Genomic DNA, 12,650 nt, shown 5'->3' with positions numbered 1-12,650 from the left:
CCTATTCTCCTGAAACTGTTCCAAAAAATAGAAATGGAAGGAAAACTTCCAAACTCATTTTATGAGGCCACCATTACCTTGATCCCAAAACCAGACAAAGACCCCATCAAAAAGGAGAATTACAGACCAATATCCTTGATGAACATGGATGCAAAAATTCTCACCAAACTACTAGCCAGTAGGATCCAACAGTACATTAAAAGCATTATTCAACCCAATCAAGTGGGATTTATCCCTGGGCTGCAAGGTTGGTTCAACATCCACAAATCAATCAACGTGATACAATATATTAACAAAAGAAAGAACAAGAATCATATGATCCTCTCAATAGATGCAGAAAAAGCATTTGACAAAGTACAGCATCCTTTCTTGATCAAAACTCTTCAGAGTATAGGGATAGAGGGTACATACCTCAATATCATAAAAGCCATCTATGAAAAACCTACAGTGAATATCATTCTCAATGGGGAAAAGCTGAGAGCTTTCCCCCTAAGGTCAGGAACGCGGCAGGGATGTCCAGAATCACCACTGCTATTCAAGATAGTATTAAAAGTCCTAGCCACAGCAATCAGATAACAAAAAGAAATCAAAGTCACCCAAATTGGAAAAGAGGAAGTCAAACTCTCACTCTTTGCAGATGTTATGATACTTTATGTGGAAAACCCAAAAGACTCCACCCCAAAACTGCTAGAATACATACAGGAATTCAGTGAAGTGGTAGGATATAAAATCAATGCGCAGAAATCAGTGGCATTCGTATACACCAACAACAGGAAGAAGAGAGAGAAATTAAGGAGTCAATCCCATTTATAATTGCACCCAAAACCATAAGATACCTAGGAATAAATCTAACCAAAGAGGCAAAGGATCTGTACTCAGAAAAGCATAAAATACTCATGAAAGAAATTGAGGAAGACACAAAGAAATGGAAAAACGTTCCATGCTCATGAATTGGAAGAACAAACATTGTGAAGATGTCAATGCTACCTAGAGCAATCTACACATTCAATGCAATCCCCATCAAAATACCAACCACTTTTTTCAAAGAAATGGAACAAATAATCCTAAAATTTGTATGGAACCAGAAAAGACCCCGAATAGTCAGAGGAATGTTGAAAAAGAAAAGCAAAGCTGGCAGCATCACAATTCTGAACTTCAAGTTCTATTACAAAGCTGTCATCATCAAGACAGTATGGTACTGGCACAAAAACAGACATATAGATCAATGGAACACAACAGAGAGCCCAGAAATGGACCCTCAACTCTATGGTCAACTAATCTTTGACAAAGCAGGAAAGAGTGTCTAATGGAAAAAAGACAGTCTCTTCAACAAATGGCGTTGGGAAAATCGGACAGCCACATGCAGAAGAATGAAACTGGACCATTTCCTTACACCACACACAAAAATAGACTCCAAATGGGTGGAAGACCTAAATGTGAGACAGGAGTCCATCAAAATCCTAAAGGAGAACACAGGTAGCAACCTCTTCGACCTCAGCCGCAGCAACTGCTTCCTAGAAACATCGCCAAAGGCAAGGGAAGCAAGGGTAAAAATGAACTACTGTGACTTCATCAAGATAAAAAGCTTTTGCACAGCAAAAGAAACAGTCCACAAAACCAAAAGACAACCGACAGAATGGGAGAAAATATTTGCAAATGACATATCAGAAAAAGGACTAGTATCCAAAATCTATAAAGAACTTATCAAACTCAACACCCAAAGAACAAATAATCCAATCAAGAAATGGGCAGAAGACATGAACAGACATTTTTCCAAAGAAGACATCCAAATGGCCAACAGACACATGAAAAAGTGCTCAACATCGCTCGGCATCAGGGAAATCCAAATCAAAACCTCAGTGAGATACCACCTCACACCCGTCAGAATGGCTAAAATTAACAAGTCAGGAAATGACAGATGTTGGCGGGGATGCAGAGAAAGGGGAACCCTCCTACACTGTTGGTGGGAATGCAAGCTGGTGCAACCACTCTGGAAAACAGTATGGAGGTTCCTCAAACAGTTGAAAATAGAGCTACCATACGATCCAGCAATTGCACTACTGGGTATTTACCCCAAAGATACAAATGTAGGGATCCGAAGGGTACGTGCACGCCAATGTTTATAGCAGCAATGTCCACAATAGCCAAACTGTGGAAAGAGCCAAGATGTCCATTGACAGATGAATGGATCAAGAAGCTGTGGTATATATACACAATGGAATATTATGCAGCCATCAAAAGGAATGAGATCTTGCCATTTGCAACGACGTGGATGGAACTGGAGGGTGTTATGCTGAGTGAAATAAGTCAATCAGAGAAAGACATGTATCATATGACCTCACTGATATGAGGAATTCTGAATCTCAGGAAACAAACTGAGGGTTGCTGGAGTGGTGGGGGGTGGGAGGGATGGGATGGCTGGGTGATAGACATTGGGTAGGGTATGTGCTATGGTGAGCGCTGTGAATTGTGCAAGACTGTTGAATCACAGATCTGTACCTCTGAAACAAATAATGCAATATATGTTAAGAAAAAAAAAGAAGATAGCAGTAGTGGAAGGATGAAGGGGAGTAAATCAGAGGGGGAGTGGAACCATGAGAGACGACGGACTCTGAAAAACAAACTGAAGGTTCTAGAGGGGAGGGGTTGGGGGGATGGGTTAGCCTAGTGATGGGTATTAAAGAAGGCCCGTTCTGTGTGGAGCACTGGGTATTAGGCACAAACAATGAATCATGGAACACCACATCAAAAACTAATGATGTAATGTATGGTGATTAACATAACAATAAAAAATTTAAAGAAAAAAAAGAAATTGAAGAAGACACAAAAAGATGGAAAAATAAAGCATGCTCATGGATCAGAAGAATAAACATTGTTAAAATGTCTATGCTACCCAGAGCAATCTGTACCTTCAATGCTATCCTGATCAAAATTCCAATGACATTTTTGAAAGTGCTGGAATAAGCAATCCTACAATTTGTATGGAATCAGAAAAGACACCAAATCGCCAAGGAAATGTTGAAAAAGAAAAACAAACCTGGGGGCATCACATTGCCCGATTTCAAGCTATATTACAAAGCTCTGATCACCAAGACAGCATGGTACTGGTACAAAAACAGGTATATAGACCAATGGAACAGAACAGAGAACCCAGATATGGACCCTCAACTCTATGGTCAAATAATCTTTGACAAAGCAGGAAAAAACATGCAATGGAAAAAAGACAGTCTCTTCAATAAATGGTGCTGGGACAGCCACATGCAGAAGAATGAAACTCGACCATTCTCTAACACCATTCACAAAGATAAACTCAAAGTGGATGAAAGACCTCAATGTGAGACAGGAATCCATTAAAATCCTAGAGGAGAACATAGGTAGTAACCTCTATCACCCACAGCAACCTCTTTCAAGATACATCTCCAAAAGCTAGTGAAACAAAAGCAAAAATGAACTTTTGGGACTTCATCAAGATAAAAAGTTTCTGCACAGCAAAGGAAACAGTCAATAAAACAAAGAGGCAACCCACAGAATGGGAGAAGATATTTGCAAATGACACTACAGATAAAGGGCTGGTATCCAAGATCTATAAAGAACTTCTCAAACTCAACACCCAAAAAACAAATAATCAAGTCAAAAAGTGGGCAGAAGATATGAAAAGACACTTCTCTGAAGAAGACATACAAATGGCTAGCAGACCCATGAAAAAGTGTTCATCATCATTAGCCATCAGGGAAATTCAAATAAAAACCACATTGAGATACCACCTTACACCAGTTAGAATGGCAAAAATGGACAGGGAAAGAAACAACAAATGTTGGAGAAGTTGTGGAGAAAGGGGAACCCTCTTACACTGTTGGTGGGAATGCAAGTTGGTATAGCCACTTTGGAAACTGTGGAGGTTCCTCAAAAATTTAAAAATAGAGCTACCCTATGACCCAGCATTTGCACTACTGGGTATTTACCCCAAAGACACAGATGTAGTGAAAAGAAGGGCCATATGCACCCCAATGTTCATAGCAGCAATGTCCGCAATAGCCAAACTGTGGAAAGAGCCGAGATGCCCATCAACAGATGAATGGATAAAGAAGATGTGGTCCATATATACAATGGAATATTAGTCAGCCATCAGAAAGGATGGATACCCAACTTTTACATCCACATGGATGGGACTGGAGGAGATTATGCTAAGTGAACTAAGTCAAGCAGAGAAAGTCAATTATCATATGGTTTCACTTATTTGTGGAACATAAGGAATAGCGTGGAGGACATTAGGAGAAGGAAGGGAGAAATGGGGGGGGGGAATTGGAGGGAGAGTTGAACCATGAGAGACTGTGGACTCTGAGAAACAAACAGGGTTTTAGAGGGGAGGGGGGAGGGGGAATGGTTAGCCCAGTGATGGGTATTAAGGAGGGCACGTACTGCATGGAGCACTGGGTGTTATACGAAAACAATGGATCATGGATCACCAGATCAAAAACTAATGATGTATTGTATGGTGACTAACATATAACAATAAAATTTAAAAATAAATAAATATAAATAAAAAATAAAAAGTATATTGGTAATGTTCTGTTTTACCTAGCATATCTTCATGGGCATATTTTTAAAAACTAAAGATGAAGGTAAGAAAAAAAAAGTAATATCCGAAGTAAAAGGATGCTGAACTGGAAGTCCAGAAATCTGGATTCCAGTACTGACCGTGCTGTGTGATATTAGGTAAGTCTCTGAATCTCTCTATGCCTCTGTTTCCTCTTTGGGAAATGGAAAGTCTTAGGCTTTCCCAGCTTCAAAATTCTGATTGTCCTTTCTGCCAACAATAGCTGCTCCTACTTCTTCCCTCTGTAGCGTCTATTCTTGACTCTGGGCCAAAGTGGAGAAATGTTTTAGAATGTCAGCAGGCCAATCTAAATAGGCAGGATTGTTTCTATTGCTAATAGTACTTATGATAGATTCTGTTATACTTGCAGTGACTGCTCCAGTGTCTGACAGTGGTGGTGTGACCTGTTCTCTCAATTCCATTTGCTCAAAGTTCCAGGAACTACCTCAGGAAGCTCTGAGTCCAGCTGGTGGTTGGCAGAAGGAATTAGCACATTCCATGGCATCAAGCGCCTACTTTTCTGGTTTGGGTGGGGTGATGGGTTGGCCTTGGGTTAGCACCAACTTCTCTGCTTTCATTACATATGATTTTTACTTCCCTGGAAACATCAGAGAATCCCAGGTAGCTTCCATTGCGTATCAGATGGGGGGATCCTCAGAGCTAGAAGGCCAATCTCAAAAACTCTGTATGATACAGGCTATACTTTAAATAGAATCATTTAAGTGCACATGTGGTCACTCCATGCTTCTTAAGATGAATTAGTTAAGCAGAGTGATACTCGGAGAATTGTCATCTGGTGAGCAAGTTCTTGTCATACCATGAGGCAGTGATATGGGACCCAGTAGACTATCAGTTTCAAAATCTCCAATGATCAGAAATAATTTCTTTAGTTTATTTGCCTTTATACTTGTGACATATACAAGTCCCAATTTCACAATGGAGTGAAGGCACACCTTTGTGCCACTATATTAACCATTTCCCTAAAGTCTTTCAAATGAATGTACAGGTGTTACTGTATCATGATGACTAGGATTATAAAGTGTGTCAGTCTGCTTGCGTAAAATCAGGAAATAACCCAGTTTTTAAGCACAGGATGTTTCTTAAGACAATGTGAGACATCTGTGATTAGAAGAATCATTTTTAGGATTAAATGAGCTAACACATGTAAAGCATTTAAAGCAGTTCCTGGCATATAGTAAGTGCTCAATAAAAGTTAGCTTTGGCTGTTTTTTTTTAATGTATATATGTATATATTTAGTTAGTTAATTTTATGTTCAAATACATTTGTGGCCCCTTTTCCCTCTAGGAGGGAAGAAGGTTGTTGAGGGCAGAGATTCTCTCCCACCCCCCATCATTGTATAAAAATTAGAATGTGCAGATAAGCAAAAAGAAGACCTATTATACTCATAGTCTAACCCACATTTTTATTATGGCTATTCTTCAATATTTTGTATACACAGAGGAAAAGTATTTGTAAATGTCATCATAAATATATAGCATATATTGAGTATCTACACCTTTACCTTTTCTATAAGTTGTGCCAAAACATCTACTTAACTTCTTTCATTTGTACCATTCTTCAAATAAAGCAATTTGGTACCCCCCCCCAAAAAAAACAGATAAAAAAGAAATGCATCACACAATCCTCGACTTCAAGGATCTTATATTCTTAGTGTGGAGATAGGACTTAAGAAGAAAGTAAAGGAGTGCCTGCGTGGCTCAGTCAGTTAAGTGTCTGCCTTTGGCTCAGGTCATGATCCTGGGGTCCCGGGATTGAGCCCCACATCCATCAGGCTCCCTGCTTGGCACAGAGCCTGCTTCTCCCTCTCCCCCTCCTCCTTGCTCGTGCTCTCTTTCTCTCTCAAAATAAATAAAGTCTTTTAAAAAAAAAGAAGTAAAAAAATCTATAATAGCAGAAAATCATCTATAGGGATCGTTGTCTTCTCAGCAACAGAACGAGCACAGAACAATCTACTGTAGCAAATGGGCCCAGAGCCTCAGTGATGAGGAGAAGAGCCAATAGCAGAGAACAAACACTCCAAATTTCCTTTCTTGTAAAGGTAGAAGAGAAGGAATGTTTCCCTACATTGTGAGAGCTCTGCTCACTGGCACTGTGAGTATCCCCTCTGCCCTTTCTTCTTCAAAAGGGCAGCCACCTGGAGCAGGTGGTGCTGGAACTTTCACTGGTCAAGTGTTGTTTTATGCCAAAGGATAATTGGTTCCTGGGGGAAACTTGGCTTAGTACAGTTATAAGAAATGCTCCCAGCCCAGCCCTGGCTGCTTTTCAAATTCTAGCAGTTGGAGAACTTTGCTAACCAAGTGGAAAGCACCTGCACCCCAATCTAAACCCAATTGTAAACCTAGTAGATGAAGAGCTTTCTCTTGTCTCCCCAAATTTGAAGCTTGACTAAAGAATTCTGAAAGTTGTCAAAGTCTCATTAAACTGAATCTATTGTCAATTTTATTTATTTCCTATGGCACCCTGTGTGCTTAATCTGGCAAAAGCCCCCTCAAGTGCCATCACAAGCCCCTTCATCTCCTTGAAAAGAGCAAAGAAAGGAAGGAGGTTTGAATTTCCCAACTCATTCTCAGATCAGAAAAGGGCTCAATAGGCCTCAAAACTTCATTCCCATGCTTATTTCTAGGAAAACTGAGTTGGATGATCCTAGAAACATTAGCTTTGTTAGGCTGGTGCTTTGCAATCCTCCAAAAGGCAATGCTATTCAACCCCAACGTGTAACAGGAAAGGATTGAACAAAGGAGCAAGGTGGGGGAAGCGAGGCTGTATCTAGAATCTCCTAAGGCAGATCTCATACCATTATTGAGTTTGAAAGGTAGGAAGTCCCATCCTTATGAACAGGTTATGTTCCTAAAATCTATTTTTTGTATGTTTTTTTATTGAAGTATAGTTGTCACACAATGTTACATTAGTTTAAGGTGTACAACATAGTGATTCAGCAAGTCAATACATTATGCTCTGTTCATAAGTGTTGCTGCCATCTCTTACCATACAACCCTATTATAATACAAAATTGACTATATTCCCTATGATCCACCTTTTATTGCCACGACTTATTCATTCCATAACTGGAAGCTTGTATCTGTCACTCCCCTTCACCCATTTTGCCCATCCCCCTCCCCCTGGCAGCCATCAATTTGTTCTCTATTTATGGGTCTATTTCTGCTTTTTACTGATTTTTTAGATTCCACATATAAATGGTATCATATGGTATTTGTTCTTCTCTGACTTATTTCACTTAGAATAATACCCTCTAGGTCCATCCACCTTGTCACAAATGGTAAGAATTTAGTCTTTTTTATGGCTGAGTAATATTCCTATCTACTCTCTCTATATTTATATATCTCTCTAAATATATTATCTATCCAGATGTCAACCTCGATATCTATATCATATCTATCTAATCTAATCTAATCTAATCTATTGATGGACCTAAGTCTTATTTATTTACAAAATGTGTTTGGAACTAAGAATATATTCCACGCCCTTCCCTGAAACAGTCCCCTCCTTTTGTTTTATTATTTTTTAAATTTGATATGTTTTGTTTGGGGGGGTCCCTGATTCTATTAAAATTTTATTTTAATTAAGCTAATACATGTATATGATAAAAAGTCAAATGGAACTATAAGGCTTATAACCAAAATACCCCCCTCCCATTAAGTACTCATTCCTGAAAAACCACTTTATATTCTTTTAGCTGTTTCTTCTAGTATTGATCCCCAGGTTTCTAAGTAGCTATGTACTATAGCTATTTCTTGATGTTTAAGGCTTAGGTATTTTCTATTACCTCCCTACCAGAGAAATCAGGTCCCTCTTTTCTTCATCTTCACATACATGTACACACTTTCTGTTCCCAATTTTCCCAACAGAGATGTATCGTAATTTTTTGTTAGAGAAAAACTCAGCATATATTTTTTACGGCTATATAATTATTCATAGCCAAGTCACATAGTGTATTAAAAAGAAACTGACTTTCTTATGTAATCTTTTGCTTTTCCTAGAATTAGTAACTGTTTCTCTCTTTGTTTTTTATTTGTTTATTTTCTTTGAACCTCTTAACAATTCTTTTATCTTTACTGTCCCCATTACTCTCTGTCCTCAGGCAAGATTTAGACTTGCAAGACTCAGATTTGCAAAAGCAGTAACAATCTTCAACTTTTTCCCAACCTTTAGGCATCTCACTTTGTACTCAGTGAGATACAATTCTTGAGAAAAATAATTGGCTAAACAAAGAAAGTCTAAGTTTCTAAAAGATACTTCCTACTGACAGAACGAGAAAAGACTTCTTATTGCCTTTCCTGCTTTCTGGCAAAATTCTTCTATTGATTGTTGTCCACAGAAAAGTAAATTTTCACTTTTAAAGAAAGAACTATAACTACTAAGAGCACAAAGAAATGTAATCAAAGGAAATTCATGTTCAGTATAGAAGGCATACTGTGTCAAGAAAATACTGACTCTATAAAAGGTATTATTAAAATACTTGAAAGGATAAAAAATTCCTGAAGGCATGCCTCATACATCACAGCCCCAGCCCTCTCATTTCTATAAGTCCTCTGTGTGTTGATGGTGTTTTACTGCTTGGGTTATGTAATAACAAGCTGCTATTACTAGATAATGGTTAAACAAGGAATGAGGCACTAGGGCGCTCCCTTACAGATTCTTGTACCTCTCAACCACTAAAGTCAGAGGAAACAAAGTTGAAACCAGGAACCAGTCAAGGTTAAGGCAAATCTTCAATGGGGAATTCCCCATTTCATTTGTGTCATGGTAATACAATTTTCCTGTTTTATTCATTATTCCCTATGATATTTGGATAAAACCAGTTGGTCTACCCAAACTCATTGGGTTTTATACATTAAATATGTATGGTTTTTTTACATGTCAATCATACCTCCATAAAGTGGTTTTAAAAAAACAGCCAATTTGACTCATTAAATAAGCTTAGGTTGACTTTAGAGAGGTTACAAGGAACTGTTTATTAATTTAAGAGACTGGCCAAGGTGTAATAACAACATACACTAATGAAATCCACATACTTTATGTGATTCATTACCTCCTGATGTGTACTTTTCTGGGCTATAATGTTATAAAGTCTGATAATAAGATAAGGTGATCCCTTTTTATAAAAAAATCTTATAATTTAGATGCATATTCTAGTTCTGCAATGCCACCATTATACAAAAGTTTTAAAAATCCTTTTCTTTGAATTATCTTTAACACCTTGGTAGGGATCACAGATAAATTACAAGATGCCCAGTTAAATTTGAATTTAGTATAAGCATGGAACATACTTACATTAAAAAGTATGTGTTATTTATCTGAAATTCAAATTTAAATGGGCATCCTGTATTTTTATTAGCTAACTCTGGCAAGCCTACATCAAGGGCATTTCCATGTAAACAACTTACATGAGGATGACAGTCTTCCATGAAAGGTGATTGTGATTTCAGACACAGTCTAAAGTCTTTCAAAGTGAGGCAATGCCAAGAAGGGTTAATGCCACTTTTGGTTAAAAATAACATTAAAAAGTAAGCAGACAGGTTTTCTGATAGGCCTTGTAAACTGGCTGTCTGCTCAGAGTGTTCCAAAATGGCTTTAATCAATAGCAGGCTTTTAAAAAGTAGTTAGCCTTCCAAAATAATCAAGAAAGCCAGGCTCTGAGCAGAAACTAACAAAACAGAGCCACAAATTTGTGTAAGGTATCAAATGTTAGTGTCAGACTGAAGATTTTCATTCCACTGCTGAATCTTGTTCTATATTTGGCTTAGTTTTATTTGCATGTAACTCTATAAAGTCTTTTGCTATACTTTGGGAAGAAGTATATAAGAAGATTTCTCTAGAGAAATTCAAATGAGTTTACTTCCTGGTAAATTAACTTTCTCCATTAAAAAAAAATGGAATCATCTTTTTTCCTGAAAAAGCTCAGTGTTTATTGAAATAAGGAGATATTTGAACAGACCTCAACAGAATAGTGAAGGCTGTTGGCAAGTGAAACAAAACAAAATTACTGACCCCTTCCTCTATATAGCTTTTCCTGCTTTTTTTCTAACGTATTTTTTATTATTGAAGCATAATTTACAATTTTATATTAATTTCAAGTGTATAATATAATTATTCAACAATTCTATACATTGAGATAAGTGTACTCTTAATCCCCTTGATCTATTTCACCCACCCACCCCCCCCCCCCTCCCCTCCCGCAGCCACCAGTTTGTTCTGCATATTTAAGAGCCTGCTTTTATATTTGTTTGTCTTTTTCTTTGTTCATTTGTTTTGTTCCTTAAATTTCACATGAGTGAAATCATATGGTATTTGTCTTTGACTGACTTATTTCACTTAGCATTATACCCTCTAGATCCATCCATTTGTTGCAAATGCTTTCATGTTTTTTTCAAGATTTCATGCTTTTTTATGGCTTTTTATATGCCTTTTTAAAAAATTCCATTCTATATAATACACCACATCTTCTTTATCCATTCATCCATGGATGGACACTTGGGTTGCTTCCATATCTCGTCTATTGTAAATGATGTTGCAATAAACATAGGGGTGCATATATCTTTTCAAATTAGTGTTTTTGTTATATTTGGGTAAGTATCCAGTAATGGAATTACTGGATTGTGTGGTAATTCTATTTTTCATCTTTTGAGGAACCCCCACACTGTTTTCCACAGTGGCTGCACCAATTTGCATTCTTACTAACAGTGCATGAGAGTTCCTTTTTCGCCACATCCTCTGCCAACACTTGTTAGTTCTTATCTTTTTGAAACTAGCCATTCTGAAAGGTGTGAGGTGATATCTCATTGTGGGTTTTTTTTTAATTTAAATTCAATTAGCCAACATATAGTACATCATTAGTTTCACATGTAGCATTCAATAATTCATCAGTTGCATATAACACCCAGTGCTCATCACATCACGTGCCTTCCTTAATGCTCATCACCTAGTTACCCCATACCCACCCCCAACCCCCTCCAGTAACCCTCAGCTTGTTTCCTATAGTTAAGAGTCTCTCATGGTTTTTCTCCCTCTCTGATTTCTTCCCATTCAGTTTTCCGTCCCTTCCCCTATGATCCTCTGTGCTGTTTCTTATATTCCACATATGAGTGAAACCATATGATAATTTGCATTTCCAGAATGATTATTGATGTTGAGCATCTTTTTATGTGTCTGTTGGTCATCTGTACATCTTCTTTGGAAAAATGTCTATTCAGGTCCTCTGGCTATTTTTAATCAGATAATTTTGGCGGTGGGGGGGCACTGACTTGTATAAGTTCTTTATATATTTTGGATATTGACCCCTTACTAGATATATCATTTGAAAATATCTTCTCCCACTCAGTACGTTGCCTTTTTGTTTTGTTGATGGTTTCCCTCACTGCACAAAAGCTTTTTTATTTTGGTTTAGTCCCAATAGTTTATTTTTGCTTTTGTTTCCCTTGCCTGAAGGGAAGGGAACAAAAACATATCTATAAATATGTTTCCATGGCCAATGTCAAAAAAATACTGCCTATGTTTTCTTCTAGGAATTTTATGGTTTGAGGTATCATATTTAGGTCCTTAATCTATTTTGACTTTATTTTTGTGTATGGCATAAGAAAATGGTCCAGTTTAATTCCTTTGCATGTAGTTGTCCAGTTTTATCAGCACAATTTGTGGAAGAGACCATCTTTTCCCCATAATTGCAATCATTTTTGATACTTTCCTGTCACTCTTGGTGGGCAGTAAACCTCCAATTCTGTGTCATACTCACTCTTATTTGCCAAACTTCTTGTCAGTGTGTCTTCCCATGGTAGCTACTCCATAAAGAGTTGATACATTGCAGGCATTTTACCATCTTATTGTTATTGTTATTATTGCTGCTATTATTTTCATAACAACACTGTGATATTGACATGGTGGGAATTATTCCCCAACATTTGCAGAAGAGGTTACTGTGGCTCAGAGAGAGTGAATGATTTGCTACCAAAAAGCATCTGACAAAAGCTCATTGTAGTAAATGGGTGTTTTCTTTAGGCCAAGCTGTCATAAAGT

At 37.6% G+C, this 12,650-nt stretch overlaps 1 long non-coding RNA gene across 1 annotated transcript in view; it reads right to left on the bottom strand.

Annotated features, from left to right (window-relative positions):
* The window catches only part of LOC141374083 (uncharacterized), a 98,107-nt gene that overhangs the window by 30,470 nt on the left and 54,987 nt on the right, over positions 1-12,650 (bottom strand). The gene's annotated exons all lie outside the window — the stretch shown is intronic.

The sequence above is a fragment of the Callorhinus ursinus genome, unplaced genomic scaffold (genome assembly GCF_003265705.2).
Source record: "Callorhinus ursinus isolate GAN/ISIS: 27379988/994484 unplaced genomic scaffold, GSC_fseal_2.0 scaffold14, whole genome shotgun sequence".
Classification (NCBI taxonomy): Eukaryota; Metazoa; Chordata; class Mammalia; order Carnivora; family Otariidae; genus Callorhinus; species Callorhinus ursinus.
This window is presented reverse-complemented; position numbering and strand designations above follow the sequence as displayed.